The sequence below is a fragment of the Ambystoma mexicanum genome, chromosome 1p (assembly GCF_040938575.1).
Source record: "Ambystoma mexicanum isolate Mex_15411 chromosome 1p, UKY_AmexF1_1, whole genome shotgun sequence".
In the NCBI taxonomy this organism is placed as follows: domain Eukaryota; kingdom Metazoa; phylum Chordata; class Amphibia; order Caudata; family Ambystomatidae; genus Ambystoma; species Ambystoma mexicanum.
In genome coordinates this window covers 75,973,349-75,990,930 of record NC_090921.1, presented here as the reverse complement: position 1 = coordinate 75,990,930, position 17,582 = coordinate 75,973,349, and the positions used below count along the sequence as shown (strand labels likewise).

Here is a 17,582-nt window from a genome sequence, read left to right as displayed (position 1 = left end):
ACTTTAGTCCTGTGTCCACTTTCCATATACTAATATTACTCAACTAGAGTTGTATTGACGAGTGTGAATAGTTCAGTTAGTCCCCCTCTAGTGCTCTTTATGAGCATGGGTTGACCCTCCTAGGATTGATGACGCATTGGCCCTACGAGGCATGAAGATTTGTTTTCTCTCCTGGTCAGAAAGACCATTTGTCTATCCTGGGCTTCAAGACGCGCTGGCACTCATGGGCTTGAAGACAAAGATAGGCTCTTTCAGGGGCCAGAAACCGATGAAGTGGTGCATCGGCAGGGCCAGAAACCGAAGAGAAGCAACACTCACCTTGGTGTTGAGAGTTAAACCACAGGCAAGTTGATTCACCCGGGGTACTGCACTCCTCCTCGCCTTTCCACTACCCCTCTCTACTTTTGATGGGCTAGTTATTAGGTTAAGATGTACAACCAGGTGCCAGCTAGCATACTTCTTAACAGACACAGGCCTTCTTCCACAGTATTTACCTTATTTTCAGGGTCCACCCTCTGCACTTCATCATTCCTCCACCTCTCTTTTCTTCCTTAGTACCTCTCCCAAAATGTTCCTCTGTCGGTAGCCCTCGTCTTCCTACACCGGTTTTTTCTTTACCTTTCAAATTATTCTCCAAGTAATTTCCTCGTTTCTCTTGTCTCACATTGCATCATTCTCCTTTCCCTCTTGCTAGTGTTCCCCTCTTCACGCTGCTCTCCCCTTTCCCTTCTTTTCTTGCATCTTCACCTTCCTCTCCCATTACCTCTCTACCATCCACCTCTTTAAGTCTCTCTCCTTCCACTCACTTCGCCTTCCTTCTTTCTCATTTACTCCACTCTTTACTGCAACACTTGTTTCCAAACTCCCATATTAAGCCTTCGACCCAAGCCTCCCTGTATACTTCTGCCCCTTTTGCAACTGAAAAAGGAAGGGTGTTAATGAATGTACCCAAGTGCTTGTGTGTACGTGACAAAGTGATTGGTTCTTCTAAGTAACTCATCTTCAGATCTAGTGGTTTGTATCAGTTATAAATTGTCAGCTGCCAACTTGAAGTCAAGCAGCGCTGTCATGGTAGCCGCCTGACCCCACCATGGTGCCGCCAGCGGGCATCTGCACAATAACTCTGCCAACCTTGAACCTCATCTGCCAACTTCATTGCATACCCTCCAACTCAAGTATGCCTTTTCCACTGTCCATCCTGCAGACTGTGTATTCAACTTTACTTTTAGTTGGATCAAAGACGAAACTGATAGACCTTTGGCCTTCTAATGCAGAGTTGTTAATTCTTCAAAACTCTACCAGGTCTTCAAATACAGACTGGTACCTGGAAAAGGATAAAGTGGCTAGGGTAGACGCCTTGGGAATACCTTATATACTGGCAATTATCTTTCGGAAGGTACAGCCCACCCCCCACCCCAGGGTCTCGTAGCTCCATTCCCATGTGTCCACCTAGAAACATTGTCACAGTTCTATCCTTTTTTTATGCTTTCACTCAGTGCATTATTGTACTCAACATGTAATTCTTTTTATTGACGGTTTCATATTTTCAGTCATGTATATTCCATGAAAGTATTTATATTGTTAAAGTAGGCCTTATTTTCATTTATTATATTACTCGAGTTATGAGTTCATGGTTCTTACATAGTTATCATATTCAAGATTTAAACATTTAATTGGACCCAAGTGCAAGATATCTTAGCCATTGGCATAATTATGGGTCTATGTGTTCTAATTGAACCTGAGCTAGTTGCATTTTTTTGCAAATATTTTGTACCTCTTTTTTTTTAATGTCAGAATATGGGGTAGGTTGCCCCTCCACCACCCATCCTCCTCCCCACCATTTACACAATCCAATAGAGCCTGACCACAACCCATCATCTACCTTTGGTGGTATAAAAATGTAAAGAAATTGAGATGGGTGGGATTTCAACAAATTGGGGGGATGGCGGGAGTAAGGGGGTTGACCAAAATACATAAACCTATAATTATACTGTTAACAGGTGTTATGTTCACTAATATTCTTAATAAAAATCTACACAACTTTAAAAAAGAATAACAAACATTAGCTTAATGAAATACATTAGCTTAATGAAATAAATAGACAATTGGGTAATGGAAGTGTTTACACTGTAAAGCAACAAATAGTACATATGCATGTGTAGACTGGATACATACTATACATTACACAGTATATTTGGCAATCGCCTTTTTAAAACTAAAGATCGAAGTGGTGGAGACATACAGAGTCAACCTGCTTTACCTGGGGGGATTGGAAGAAAAAGAAGCCTAATAGTGAAACATTTGTGGAAAAATGGTTCTCATAACTGCACATTAAAAGCTGCAAGAATTTGACAACGGAAAAAGTAAACTTTATTATTGCAAATGTTCACAATCTTTTGTCACAATATTTTCTGTAATGGATCAACAGATATCACAACTTTACACCTTCAGCAGGGGCACGCTGATACACAGTGCCAGAAATTTGTGACTTATTGATCTATACATTATATGCTTTGAATAAGGGTGCTGTAGTCTGAACAAGTACGGGTAAACTAAAGATCTCAGAAAGAACATTTCCAAGTTAAGAATTTCACTCGAAATATGGATTTCTATGTCAGTGAGTTAAAATAACATGAAAAGCAACTCACACTGCCTAAAATTAAAACTTTGATTAGAGTGGAAGGAACTCAGAAACACTTGACACTGTTGTGGAGCGCACCTGGCACTTTTTGAATCGGTTATCCTCTTTGCACTTTAGTCAGGCATTTCTAATATTTACGATTTGCCTTGGTGAAGTAATATGGTTCTGCATGGACTTTATGACGCATTTTGCACTCAGCAATTTTATATGGACATATAATGGATTTGTATTTAAAAGACAGTTTTGTCAGTAACATGCATTTATGTGTTTTGATATGTGTTCTTGTTTTTTTGATGAGCTCTTTGTGTTGGGAATGGGGTTAGTGTTTTGCAATAAGTCATTGTGAGCAGGACAAAAACAGTGGTACGTATTTCTACATTAACGTGCACCTGTATATATTTCACTGCCATTACTTGCATTATATGCATTACACTTTTATTTTTGTTCACAAACAATTCACTTATTTAATTTACACGCTGTGCCTGACATTGTATTGTTTAGCAACATTTATTGCTGATTTCAGTTTAGCCAATTTGTGGGTCTATACACATGAAGTTCTTTGTGTATTGATATTTGTTGCTGCACAGCAGACAGTGAGATTTTGCAGGAATTGGTAGTGCCATTTCTTCTTTGATTGGGAAGGCGATATCCACCTTTGGTCGTAAATAGGGGTTGTTAGGTAGAAACCTGTGCAGTTCCCTCTGGGACCACTGCAAAAGATTTAAGACTACAGGTGTTTGGCAGTAAACCCACTTGGTAGCAGTCTGTACCACACAGATTAACTTGGTAGCTGTTGCTGAGCAGTCAGACTTCCCTCAAGAAGAGTTAGGCAGTATACAGAGTATTCCCAATAGGTCAAGAGAACACAGTAGAACAAGTAAACACTGACCAGAGCTTGGTGTAAAAGAGATATATAATTATTTATTTAAAACCACATCTAGAAAAACACACAGGCACTAATAGTAACCAATTCAAAAACACAGTCACTAAAAGATATACACTCCCTTAGAAGAATATTAGACAAGTCTTAAGTAAAGCCCCACTTATTTTCAGACAGCGGTGAGCGCTTAACGCAGATGGCACTCTAATAATTCGTTTAAAAAGGGAGAGAAAAGCAGTGTATAATTTGAAACATATCCCAACACTTTCACAAGAACAAAACAAGAGAGGAAGGCAAGTAAAACCGTGAAGTTAGAGTTCAGTAGGCCGGATCCACTTTAAGAGCATCAGAACGAAATGTGTCCAAGGTCACACGGTTGAAGTGCACAAGAGTCTTGCAAAGGTTCAAAAAGAGTTGGACCAAAAGAAAGGGACCAGTTAGAAGGTCAAGGCGGCCAGCCCAGTCCAGAAGGTTAAGGGATTATTATTACCTTGTAGCAATCTTTAGAAAGGGAGGCCTGGCGGACACGGTACCTTAAAGTGGTGAGAATACTCCAGCGGGGGCAGTTGTTCCTGGCAGCGGATGCAAGTCGGTGCTCTGTCCGGGGGAAGAGAGGATCTCGTCGGGGAGGAAGACAGGAGTCCGTTGCACTGCCAGGGAAGAAACCGGCCACGGAGTTCTCAGGTAAAAGGAGTGGTCCTTTTATTTGCGGTCCAGTGTTAAGTGGCTATCCGGTTGCCGGGGTGCTTGGCACGGGCAATTTGACCACAAGACGTCCTGGGATGCGAAGAAAAAAAGGTAAACTGTTTGTGCCCACCAGTCCGGGGAAGAAGCCTCTCCAGCTGGGAGATCTTCTCTGTCGTCAGGAAGTGGTGAGTCGGTTCCGCAGGGCTCCACCGGTGGTGTCGTCGTGGCAGGTCGGCTCAGCTTCTCCCTCGTCTGATTCTCAGGTCCTGTGGCGACTTCTGAAGTTCCAGTCCCCAAAGCCCTGCTTTTATGCAGCACACCCCCATTCACTCAGCCTAGCTGTCAATCAAACATGCTAAGTGGTGAGCCGGCCGGCTCACCACTTGGGCCAATCACACAAGAGTGCAACTTGAGTTACCAAGGTAACTCAGTCCAGGGTGCCTAAACCCCCTCCCACCCTCTGTGGTACCCAGATAGAGTGGCACCACTTTTGGAGGCTTCTGTGGAGAAGCCCGCCAAAAAATGGAACAAAGGGCTCGACTTGGGTTCGGTATGTTCGACGCTATGAGAATTAAATAATTAAAGTTTGTAGCCTCGAACAATGGGAAAATCCCATAGGGATATATTTGCGGTTCAATATAAAAAGTAGTATCCACTGCCACCAGCCAAAACTCGATCAGGGGGGACGGAGACGTGCCCCCTCGACTAACAGACTCCGGGGCAATCGAATTGCCCCGACCAGTACGTCCACAATATGATGGTTTGTACTGGTTTCTGTTCATAATTTGGGACTAGTAAAGCCAATGGTGACTTTACATGCCCTGGGAGACAGTAGTCAGTCCCAGGGTATGGAGTCTATGGTGGGGTGTCACTATGACACCCCTGTGTTACTGCACGGAGGGTGCTGTGTAACACACATAGTAAAAACACATGAGACCCTATGGAGTAAAGGACCCCATAGCCCATAAAACACATTAACAGTCAAAGGAACACCATAAATCATTGTCCAAAAGTGGGAGAAAAAGAGTCTCACTCTTGGCAGGAGAAAAAAACAAACTCCAGAAATCCAGCAAAGCTACTGGGGGACTCACTAGGTTAGGAAATTCAGCCTAAAGTGAGAATTTGCCCTTACAGGGGTGCGTTCTGAGAACCACCTTTTCCCTGTAGAAGATAATAGAAGGCTGTTCTGCACAGAGCGCTTGAAGCTCACTTATCTGGCAGGCCTGGGTGACAGCAACCATAAATCCACCTTTAACGACAACCATTGACAATTGGCGGTTCAAACAGTTTTCACATGAGCACCGACAACCACATTAAGGTTCCACTGGTTGGGCAGTATTCTATGTAGACCGGTCACATGGCCCCAAATTATTTGATTTGCAAATGAGAGCATTGGCAGTCAGCTGTTCTAATATGCCCCTATGGCTGCCAAATAGGTTATATAAGAGACCACAGACAAACCACTTTCCACTAATGAGGTCCGCCAGGGGCTCTAGCACCAGTGCGAACAGTAAAGGTGAGAGCGGGCATCCCTGACCTGGTACCCCCCGCTAGCGTTAATATTGCTGAGAGAACCCCATTCACGCACACCATAGCATACAGTTTGGTATACAGAATTTGCACCCATTTAATAATGTTTTTGGACCAAACCCATACTTATGTAGTACCCTAAACAAAAAAAGGCCAGTATACTGTATCGAATGCTTTCTGCATATCTAAAGCCACAGCAACCCCCTCAGTGTCTTGTGGTAGCCTCGCCATTATATTATATATCCTCCGAGTGTTGGATGCCGTCGATCTAACCTGCACGAATTCCGCCTGATACTCATGCACCATGTAGGGCATTAGCGGATTAAGTCGAGAGGCAAGTATCTTCGCGAATACTTTTGCATCAGTGTTGATGAGGGATAGTGGTCGGTACGACCCACATCACTCTGGTGACTTTCCGGGCTTCAATAACAGGGTTATGACCACTTCACGCATTGATTCCGGCAGGGTGCCAAATTCTAGTGCCTCTGCCCATACTGATAAGAGACGGGGAGCCAATGCATCTGCAAATTCCTTATAGAACTCTGCTCCCAATCTGTCCGAGCCCAGGGCCTTCCCTCCTGGTAAGCTCTTGATCACTTCCCTTATCTCACTTAACGTTATGGGTGCCTCCAGCGGGTCACAAGCATCTGCCGACAGCAATGTTGTAGGTATCTTAGCCAAATATTCATCAATCGCATCGCTTGTAACCACACTCTGAGGTGAGTATAGGGTCAGAGAAGTCATAAAACACCTTGCATACTTCTTCCACTTTATTGACCACCACTCTCTCCTTTCTGGTTATACATGGGATGGTCGTGTTGTCCTTCTCGGAACGTACCATCTGTGCTAGAAGATTCCCTGGTCTCTCTTGCTCCCCGTACCTCCGTGCTGCAGCTGGCTTTTCGATGTAACGCAGCTCTCTGTCTGCTACATCATGATATTCGTCTAATTGCATCTTTATGTCCTTGTTAATGTGTGGTATCCGGTTCTCAGCATATTCTGCTTGTAATTGAGCTAGCAAGTTTTCACGCCTTTGTAAATCTCTACTGATATCGCGCAGTACTCCAAATTTGGTCGACATTGCATCCCCCCTCATATATATTTTAAACGCCTGCCATAGAGCAGCCTGCTTGGCCACCGACCCGGCGGACAGAGAGGCACCCGCGAGCGCAGCATGTTGGATGCACCAGCACTGTTATAAACGGTGCCAGTGCATCCGACTTCCCTATTCCCATTCAGCCATATGGGGCCGGATGGGAATGGGGATTTTCTTTTTCAGGTGCCTGGCTGAAGGGACCGCCGGGGCTGTAATGCCGGATAAAAATGCAAGTTCAGTGGCAGCTGTGCCGTTCATTACGGCATGGCTACCGCCGGGGTTCTAATGAGGCCCAATGTATTACTGTAATGTGTCAGATAGTCTCCCAGTGATTACAACTGGGACGAAGAAGAAACCAAGAACACTACAGTCAAGCATGAAGTATTCAATTAGCTGCTCTCAATCGGACTGATGTTACATAGCGCAGTCCCAACTACTTAAGACAAACAGTAAAGAAGGGCTAGGAAAACCACCTCCAAAGAGAGAGCTACCTCTAGGAGGAGAGTCCGACGAGCAAGGACGCTGACAAAAAGCCCAAGTTCTGAGGCTGTAGGGAGACGAAGTGCTGGAGTTGAACCAAGGGAACCGTCTCATCCATCAGTGGAGAGCCAGCAAACCTGAAGTCGAAAGTCAGTGCGGTGGTGGTGTTTCCTGTAGCGTGTGGCTCATACGAACAACATCCTGATGGTTAGAGCTAGCCTACGGCAGAGCCATGTGGGAAGTACGAGAACCTGTGATGGGTGGACTGTTAGTCCGAAAATGTGCGCCCTGATCACCAGTCATAACGGACCACAAAGTCAAGCGGGCCGAAAAAGAGAAATACAAGAGAGCGACGGACAGCAAAGTTGAGCGGTCCAAAGAAGAGTGACAGACCACAAAGTCGAGCGGAAAGAGGAAGAGCGTGACAGGCTGCAAAGTTTCTCCAGCTGAATGAGAGTGGAAGAAGAAAGTAGACGATCGAACCCACAACCCCTGGCAAAACCGGTGACGAATTCCCTAAGAGAAGGTAAACGGAACAGTGATGATTCCAGGAGGGGTCCGGGGCAATTTATGAACTGGAAACAGAAAAAAGAAGTAAACCATTTTGTGAAGCAATTCCCTAGTCAATTCCATAAGACTGTGGTATTGAGTAGTTGAGAGACTCGAGGAGCCTCTCGCTCGTCCCAGTGGGGCCAAGTTGAAAGACAGTGTTTAAGTAAAGAGAACACCAAAGCATTGGAGGGAATTAAACACGTTGAAGGATTTAATGCTGAAGTATATAGACATTAGATAGAAGGGAGCCATTCTCCAAGTTTTGTTACAAATTTGGAACTTTGTGAACACAGAACATTACATTTTTACTCTCCTGGGTTGTCATAAGAACTCTTTGATTAGCTTAGGTTTGCAAAGGTAGCGGGCGCCCCTCTCTCGATAGAACAAGGCTTGATAACCTGTTCAGTAGTTATTAACCACTTGAGAGTTCGCAGCCACTGCTTTTTCTCACTGTGCCTTTCACAGATGGGAAATATCCATGTGCATATCAGTCTTTGTCCTGCCCAGGGGCAGTCCAGCACCGAAATGCAATGGCAATTCCAACCTGAACGAGAGTACCACCAGCAACCCCATACACGTTTTTCACCCTTGTTGGGGATCATCAGTGAGGTGAAGCTGATGCCTCTCTAAGCACAGTGAGAGGGAGCCCACGTCTGGTTGCCCCCAGGTGACCTAGGGTTACCGTTCCCAGGTTCCTTGAAATTTGGTTTGCAAAGGTAGCGGGCGCCCCTCTCTCGATAGAACAAGGCTTGATAACCTGTTCAGTGGTTATTAACCACTTGAGAGTTCGCAGCCACTGCTTTTACTCACTGTGCCTTTCACAGATGGGAAATATCCATTTGCATATCAGTCTTTGTCCTGCCCAGGGGCAGTCCAGCACCGAAATGCACATTCTCCTCTTAAGCCACATGTGACGCGATTGGGAAAACATTGCAGGCACCAGCCCCACAACTTGAGTGCGGACATGCAGAGAGTTGCAGACCTCATGCTGACATAAAACTGAGTTGTTGTGTTGTCAGTTTAGATCAACACGCAGTGGTGACCTGCCAGATGGTGCAGAATGCCTTCAATGTCAGATTGTTCTGAGTGCTAGTCAATGTATATGGTGTGCCTGTTCCTCCGAGCTATAAAGGTCATGGACCTCCCATTGCCCCATTAGGCTCCTCAACCTGTAAGACTGGAGTCTGTCACAAGGGGCTTGCTCGGGTATGGGTAAAAAGCATTTGCAAAGTCTGGTTGCTTCCCTCCATTCAACCCTGCAATTCCCAATGACCTATTCCCTCTGTCTGAGCCTGTGAACAGAGGCTCACAAGGTTTAATTGTGTATCTTCCATGTGTTGGGTTATGTTACCAATACTTGTAAACTGCAGCGTACACCCAAAGTGATCTTCGCGCTAGCTAGCGGAATGAGGATGGAAAGAGCTGGAAAAGGTACGTTTTTAGTATCGGAGATAGTTCTCAGTGCTACGTAAAGCACAGGGAATAGAATTCCAAAGGTGGGCCGTAGTGACCAGAAAGGTTTGGTCTGCAATATGAGTGGTCTTGAATCAGGGACAGAAACAAGACAGGCATTTGCCAAGAGGAGTGTCCAAGCAGGAATGTACACACAGAATTTGGCCTGTAGATATTCTGCCCCAGTTCCATAAAAGGCACAATGAACTAGACATTGGGCCTTGACCTGAATTCACTTGGCCATGGGTAGCCAATGAAGATGGTGCACAACTGGAGTAATGTGAGCACAACTAGGTGTGGAAGTGGCTACTCTGGCTGCAGAGATCTGCAGGACTTGAAGGTGCTATAAGAGGTAGACAGGTTGTGCCAGAAATAGGGTGTTGCAGTGGTCAATGGCGGACATAACAAGTGCGGACAACACAGGGGCACGTAACTGAAAAAGGTGAAAACAAAGAACCAGTTGAAGATAGCCAGCCCCTTTTACATACTGCACTTATCTGAGATTCCATAGACAGAGAGCCTAATATCTTAACCCCTAAATCCTTCACTAGCGGAACAGGAAAAGGGCCCAAGGAAGATGGCCAAAATGAGGGAGTCCAAAAGGTAGTAGAGGCAAGAGGGCCCACCACCAACACCTCCATTCTTTCCCCATTCATCTTGAGCCAGCTATTAAACATCCATGCGCCCACAGCTTCAAAGCAGGCCCTAAATCTGGTTGCTGTCTCGACAGAGAGAGAGATCTAAACGGACCAGAATCTGTGTCATCTATTAAGAGTAACATTGGAAGCCGTGAGAGCAGATAAGCTTGGCAATGGGTTGCATGTACATGGTAAACAAAACCGAGAAGATGGAGGAACCCTGAGGGACTTCACATGTGAAGGCAGTGGGCACAGAGTGAAAAGGGGGGAGGGAAATTGACTGTTAGGTCAGAGAGAAACAAAGAAAACCAGGAAAGAACGGAACCAGAAAGGCCGGCCTGGTTGAGTAAGTTGGCATGGTCATCGGTATCAAAGGCGGCAGATAAGTCAAGTAATAATGAAGCACTGACACCTCCCGAGTCGTGCAGCCAAGCCACATCGTCAACGTTGGAGACCAGCAGCCTCTCTGTGCCACGTTCTCGACGAAAACCAGATTGCGAAGCGTGGAAGAAGAAAGATTACTCGAGAAAGGAACTCAGGAGAGAGCAGACTAAGGCTTCAAAAAGTTTCATAAGAAATTGAAGCAAAATGGGATGAAAATTAGCCAGGACAAGAGGGTCTAAAGAAAGCTTTTTCAAAAGTGGAACAACCAAAGCGTGTTTGAGAGACGCTGGGATCTGACCTGTGAGAAAGTATTAATGGCATGTCTGACCAGAGGACCAATCGGGAGAAACAGTCCTTCAAGATAGAGTTCCCCCAGCAGGCCAGTCTCTGCTGGGGCATTGTGTGGGGCACAGCCCATGGCCGGCCCGGGGGGGAATGGTGGTTTCGCCATAGGGCCCGTGTTCAGCAGCGAGAACCAAGTCCCTCACACCCTGTATATAGTAATCTGGAGGAAGGTGACTAAGCTTTCTTGTAATCTGTGTACAAAGAGTGACAGAGAGGGATCTGTTGGCAAAGCGTCCAGGCTCCTTATAGAGCCAACTGGAGAAAAATGTCTAATTGACGCCCATCCAGACTTCCAGAGCAGTCCGACCATCTGGTCCTTGCATTCATTCCTATGGCCCAAACTATCAGATGGCAGGGACCGCAGAGAGGCCATCTGGTCGTACAATGCTTTCCAGAGGGCCTGGACAGGAAGGGCCTGTGGCCCCCAATGGCAAGCGACTGGTGGACGCCCACGGGGTGGCACCACCCCACCCCAGACATCCTCGATCTCTGGCCACCCTAGAGTTCTAGAGGGGGCCCCTTTAGAGCTTTTCCCTCTGGCCAGGAAGGGCACCCTTCCGGGTCTCCCCGGGACTGCCGCTGGGCTTGGGTACTTGGTCACACACGGGTGACACTTGCCACAGGGACTGGGGCTAACCCATGAATGCAATGGAACTCGGGGCCGGCCGCTCTTAGTGGCTCTAGTTCCACAGAGGAAAGGGGCCGGCTTGGGGCGCCCCTTAACACCAGCATCACATTTTGGACTTGATCACACACGGGTGACATTACCCCGAGGACGGGGAGAGTGCCATGGCCGCCCTGTAGCTCCAGCCGGGCCGCGTTAGCCTCTTCCCGTGCGGAGGTACAGGGACCCTGCAGGGTAGCTAATTCCATTGCTTGCACTTGCCTTAGCTCCACTGAAACTTAAGTCGGAAACAGGAGCTGGAATTTCCGTTTCTGACGTCCATCTGTGCGTTCAGTGGAAGTTCTGCACTTTGAAACAGCGTCACTGGGGCCGGGACTTAAGGCACAGCCTCTGGGCACTAAGCCGCCACCGGCAAACCAAGGCCCAGACTCTCTTCCCTACATCGGTCTAGGTGCGCAGCAGGTGTCTACCACCTGCGCCACAGAGCCACCCTGCAGGGCGACACTTCCACACAGACTATTAAGCCTCCCGAGCCAGCCGTCACTGGGGCCACCTGGTCTGACTGCCCCGGTCCCTCAACCAGATGGCCGGTCAGGCCCCCAACCAGATGGCCCGGTGGCCATGCCTGCCCTGATACCACTGTCCAGGGTCTAGGGCTTAAGGCACTACCACCTCTGCATGCTGGGCTTAAGCTGCCATCCCTCTTGCTGCCGCCGGCCGGGGCCATCTGGTCTGCCAGGCTGACCGGGAAGGGAGGAGAGCACCACCCGCCCAGCCCACACACCCCATGGGTGTGCACCCAGGGTGAGTAGGAGTTTCCAGTGTGCCCCGTGGTACAGCGGGTGGAAGGATACCCCTGCAGCACCTTTTGACAAAATTTGGCTCAGAGAATGACTTTCAATAGATTGGAGCGAGGTAGCTGCTCTGCTACTTACTAAACCCTGACCCAGAATCAGGTCATCTATGAATGATTTAGCACCAGATTCCCCACGAACATGCGGTGAACTACGGGCGAGAGAGGTAGCCCCCTTCTGTCCACACTCGAGTCCCGAGGCGAGCGGCTCTACGCACCGGCCCAGAGGCGGGCTATCCTAGGCCAACCGAGGCTCCACAGCGCTGCGGTATCATTACAGTTTAGTGGGGATTCTGACTTCGAGGTGTTCAGTCATAATCTCTTAGATGGTAGCTTCGCCCAATTTGCTCCCCAGCCAAGAACATACACCAACTGTCTGAACCTGCGGTTCCTCTCGTACTGAGTAGGATTACTATTGCAACAACACATCATCAGTAGGGTAAAACTAACCTTTCTCACAATGGTCTAAACCGAGCTCATGTTCCCTATTGGTGGGTGAACAATCCAACGCTTGGTGAATTCTGCTTCACAATGATAGGAAGAACCGACATTGAAGGATCAGAAAGCGACGTCGCTATAACGCTTCCCAGTGGTAACTTTTCTGACACCTCCTGCTTGAAACCCAAAAAGTTAGAAGGATACTTTTTACGGTCTGTGTTCATACTGAAAATTGAGATCAAGCAAGCGGTTTGGCCTTCTGCTCCGCTGGAGGTTGCTGTCCTCCCTGAGCTTGTTTTATGACACCTGCGTTATCGTTTGCCAGGTGTGCCGCCCGACTCAAACTCCCCACTTGCCACTGTTCCCGGAGCGGGTCGCACCCAGCGGGTGCTTGGAGCCAGAAGCGATAGCCCCGTGGGGGCTCGCCCCCGCCTCACCTGGTAAGTGAAAAAACGATGAGTAGTGGTATTTTACCGTTGGCCAGAGGGCCTCTCATTTATCCTACACCTCATGTCTCTTCACAGTGCCAGACTAGAGTGAATCTCAAAGGGGTGTTTTGTCCCCGCTGATTCTTCCAACCCCGTTCCCTTGGCTGTGGTTTCGCTAGATAGTAGGTAGGGACAGTGGGAATCTCGTTCATCCATTCATGCGTGTTACTAATTAGATGATGAGGCATTTTGGCTACCTTAAGAGAGTCATAGTTCCCGCCATTTACCCGCGCATCATTGAATTTCTTCACTTTGACATTCAGAGCACTGGGCAGAAATCACATCTGGTCAACACCCACTGTGGGTCTTCTGCAATGCTTTGTTTTAATTTAACAGTCAGATTCCCCTGGTCCACACCAGTTCTAAGTCAGCTGCTAGGTGTCGGCTGGGCAGAACGCTGGCTCCGAACCCAGGGAGGGGAATGGAGAGAGATGACCACCGCAGCTGGGGCGATCCACAGTAAGGGCCTGGCTCGCATCTAGAGTCGTTGCCGCCCGGCGAGGGGGGCAGTGCAGATGCTTTGTCATGACACGGCGCACGACCAGCCACGCTTTGCGTCCCACCGACCCAGCCCTTCCCGAAGTTACATATCCGACTTGCCAACTTCCCTTACCTACATTGTTCCAAAATGCCAGAGGCGGTTCACCTTGGAGAACTGCGGTTATAGGTATGGCCCGGTGTAATATTTACACCATCTCCCCTGGATTTTCAAGGACCAGCGAGTGCTCAGCGGAGGCCGTTGGAACTGCAATGCTTTCCAAGGCTCGGGCCCCTCTCTCAGAGTGACCCCATTCCAGGGCATCCTGCCCTTCACAAAAAAAAAACAGAACTCTCCCTGGGGATCTCGCCGGCTTCTCTGAGATCGTTTGCCTTACCGCACTAGACGCCGCAAGTGTGCCCGTCTCCTCCACTCGGGTTCGGGGATCTGAATCCGACTGTCCTTTTGATCAGCTGAGGGCAACGGAGGCCATCGCCTGTCCCTTCAGAATGGCACGCGACCATATCTCAGGACCGACTGACCCATGTTCAACTGCTCTTCACATGGAACCGTTCTCCACTTCGACCTTCAAAGTTCTCGTTTGAATATTTGCTACTACCACCAAGATCTGAACCTGCGGCAGCTCCACCCGGGCTCTCGCCCCAGGCTTCTGTGCGCACCGCAGCGGCCCTCACACTCGTCACAGCTTAGCCCCTGCGGCACTCGGCGCCGGCCGGGTATGGGCCCGTCGCTCCAGCGCAATCAATTTTCAGGGCTAGTCAATTCGGCAATTGAGTTGTTACACACTCGTTAGCGGATTTCGACTTCCATGGCCACATCAACCAACACCTTTTCTGGGATCTGGTGAGCGTCAGCATCGGGCGCCTTAACCCAGCATTTGGTTCATCCCACAGCGTCAGTTCTGCTTACCAAAAGTGGCCCACTCCATGTCAGCGAGTCAGGCTTCTGACCCATTAAAGTTTGAGAATAGGTTGAGATCATTTCAGCCCCAAGACCTCTAATGATTCACTTTACCAGATAAAACTGGGGTTTCCGTGCGCCAGCTATCCTGAGGTAAACTTCGGAGGGAACCAGCTACTAGATGGTTTGATTAGTTTCCTCTGGCTTTGCCCTGCCCAGGCCTAGTTCACCATCTTTCGGGTCCTATCACACACGCTCATGCTCCACCTCCCCAACAGAGTGGGTGAGACGTGCCAGTTGTGCGACCATCGCGACGGGATATCACCCCAGCCGGCGCCGTCCTTCCTTGCACCACAGGGTTTTGTACGGCCCTCCGACTCGTGCATGTGTTAGACTCCTTGGTCTGTGTTTCAAGATGGGTCGGGTGGGTAACCGACAATCACCGCAGACCCCTGGCTGTCACGCTCACCTGATTCCCACGGAGGCGCAGGTCTGGCTTCGAGTGCTGATGCTTCTTCTATGGTGAAGCGCAGGGCTCTGAAGATGGACTCTCTGGCTCGCAGGAATATTCCCCTGTGCATGAAAAGGGAGTATTGCCCACTGACGGAATAATGCTCGAGCCTCCCACTCCCTTCCAACCCTCCACGATACCCTTCCTCGATTCCCCGTGAAGTCTCGCCTTAGGGTCTGGAAGGATGAGTTCTCCATCCTGCTTCTGATGCAGGGGCGCGTTGAAACCCAGTTACTTCACTGGATTGAGGTTTGATGGGAGTTCAAATCAGCTTGACTATCAGGTAAGGCGCTGTAAGAGTTCTGTAGCAAGTTCAAAAGTTCAAGCTTAATAATAATGTTCATTGTCTTATTGCAGCAAGCGCTAACGCTTATGTCTTTTTCCCCATAGGGGCCGGGGTCCGGAATGCCAGGAAGCGGCAGGACCCGAAATGAAATGGGAATGACCCAACAGGTAAGTCTTAGAAGGAAACTGAGCTTTTCCTATTCCCTTCCTTCTCTCACCTTGTGTTCTTGTCTTTTTTTCTCTAGGCTCTGGGAAGTGGCTGCGGATTCGGATGATCGCTGCTGAAGATGGAGGTGCCCGGAAAGGTGAGTGAAATGCAGCGCTGCAGCGATCGAAGCGAAATGCTTTTAAAATGATGTCTTCCCTTTCAGGATTGTCGGAGTGATGTCTCCGTGATGCAGCTTTAGCAGGTAAGGTCTTCTTTCTTTCCAATTCTCTCTTAGCAGGTGACCCAGGATGCTGACAGGCGTGGCTGAAGTCCAGATGCAGGAGCTGACACGGTGAGCGTCCAGCTGCGAGGAGCATAACAACGCGAAGCATGAGTTGCTGATCGGGCGTGGTTTAAATAGCTTTGGAAGAAGTTCCAGGTATGTATCCTTCCACCGATCAGGTATGTATCCTTCCCCGACCACACCCAGGGGAAAGTAGTCCCACAGGTAAAGTAGTTCCATTCAGGCCTCAAGAGGGCCTGGATGTAGCAGCATGGTCTGCATCAGGTAAGTGCACATTAAAACACTTGAACACTTGTCTAGCTTTATGAGCCTGGCGCCTAAGGTGCCAGGACAGGGGTCCAAAATGAGCCTGGCGCCTAAGGCGACCAGGACTGTGTCCAAAGGGCCCCAGCTTGGGCACGCTGGCACTGCCTGTGGGGCGGGGGCGGGGGCGGGGGCGGGGGCGGGGGCGGGGGCGTGGGTTATAATGATGCCTGCCTCTGGGGTTGCTGGGTCGGACCTGGCTCCTTAGAGATAGGCATCATGACACTGGCGCCCTTCGTGGGCCTCACTGCCTAGCGGTACGACATGGTCGGGACACACTGAGGGTAGTCCACAGTCGCATTGGGAGCACCATCTCCCGTCACCACCCGGGCGAACACAAGAGGTGCTGGGACAGGAGCCAGAGAAGGGCACTGCAGTGGTTAATTTCCCTCAGCCCCTCGGACAAAGCAAAACTGCTGCCAGGGGGCTATAACACTCTCTGCTGGAGCAGTGAGCCACCTGCCCCCCTGGGGGCTTCCCAGTCAACCCGCAGCTGGTCGCAGCGCACCGCCACAGAGGAAAGGTGCCCTGCGGGGGCCGGGTGCGCCGTGCATGTTGTCGTGAATCCTGTGTGCAGACTGCACCGACCCCACCCGTTTACCTCTCAACAGTTTCACACCCCCTCTTGAACGCTCTCTTCAAAGTTCTTTTCAACTTTCCCTTATGGTACTTGTTGGCCATCAGTCTCGGGCCATATTTAGCCTTAGATGGAAATTACCACCCGCTTTGGGCTGTATTCCCAAGCAACCAGACTCAGAGAAGACCAGATTGCGGCGCACTGGAGGCTGCTACCGGTTTAACACCGTCTGCGGGGTGTGCCTCGATCAAAAGGACTTGATCCCCCTGAGCGACGCCTGAGAGTCAGTCTTCTGTAGGCCACATTTCCCACGCCTGCAGCTGGGCGGGGCATCAGAGGTGGGCTCCTCCCTCTTCACTCGCCGTTACTGATGAAATCCTGGTTAGTTTCTTTTCCTCTGCTTAGTAATATGCTTAAATTCAGCGGATCACATCTGATCTGTGGCCGTAGTCGGTGGTTGCCCCAGGCCCGTGCCTCTGGAGCGGCTGAGTGTGCGCTGTCCCGATCTGCGGCCGAAGCCCACATGGTCACGAGGCCTGCGCTCCAGGCTCCACATGGTTGCGAGGCCTGCACTCCAGGGCCATCCTGTGCTGGCAGCCGTGGGACACCACAGACAGCCACACGCGGCACGGTCAGGTGCCCTGGGGTAGGGAGAAGGAGCGCCAGGCTTTTTTTTATAAGCCTGCCACTGCCACCACCACCACTAGCGCACGCAGAGGGGCCTGGCCCTCCCGAAAACTGCATGAGGCGGGAAAACAGGGGAGACTGGGACGCGCTAGCAATGAGCCGGCATGCCACGTCCAGGGATCCTGCGATGGTGCTGATCGGGACTGGCCTTAGGTGGACAAAGGGAACGGGGTCTCTGCGACAGCCCCAGCCACGCCCCTGGGATTGAACCCCGGGGCCGCAAGGTGCGTTCGAAGTGTCGATGATCAATGTGTCCTGCAGTTCACACTAATTCTCGCA

At 49.4% G+C, this 17,582-nt stretch overlaps 1 pseudogene; it reads right to left on the bottom strand.

Annotated features, from left to right (window-relative positions):
• Positions 1-12,181: 12,181 nt before the first annotated feature.
• Positions 12,182-17,063, bottom strand: LOC138462417 (28S ribosomal RNA; annotated as a pseudogene).
• Positions 17,064-17,582: the final 519 nt, after the last annotated feature.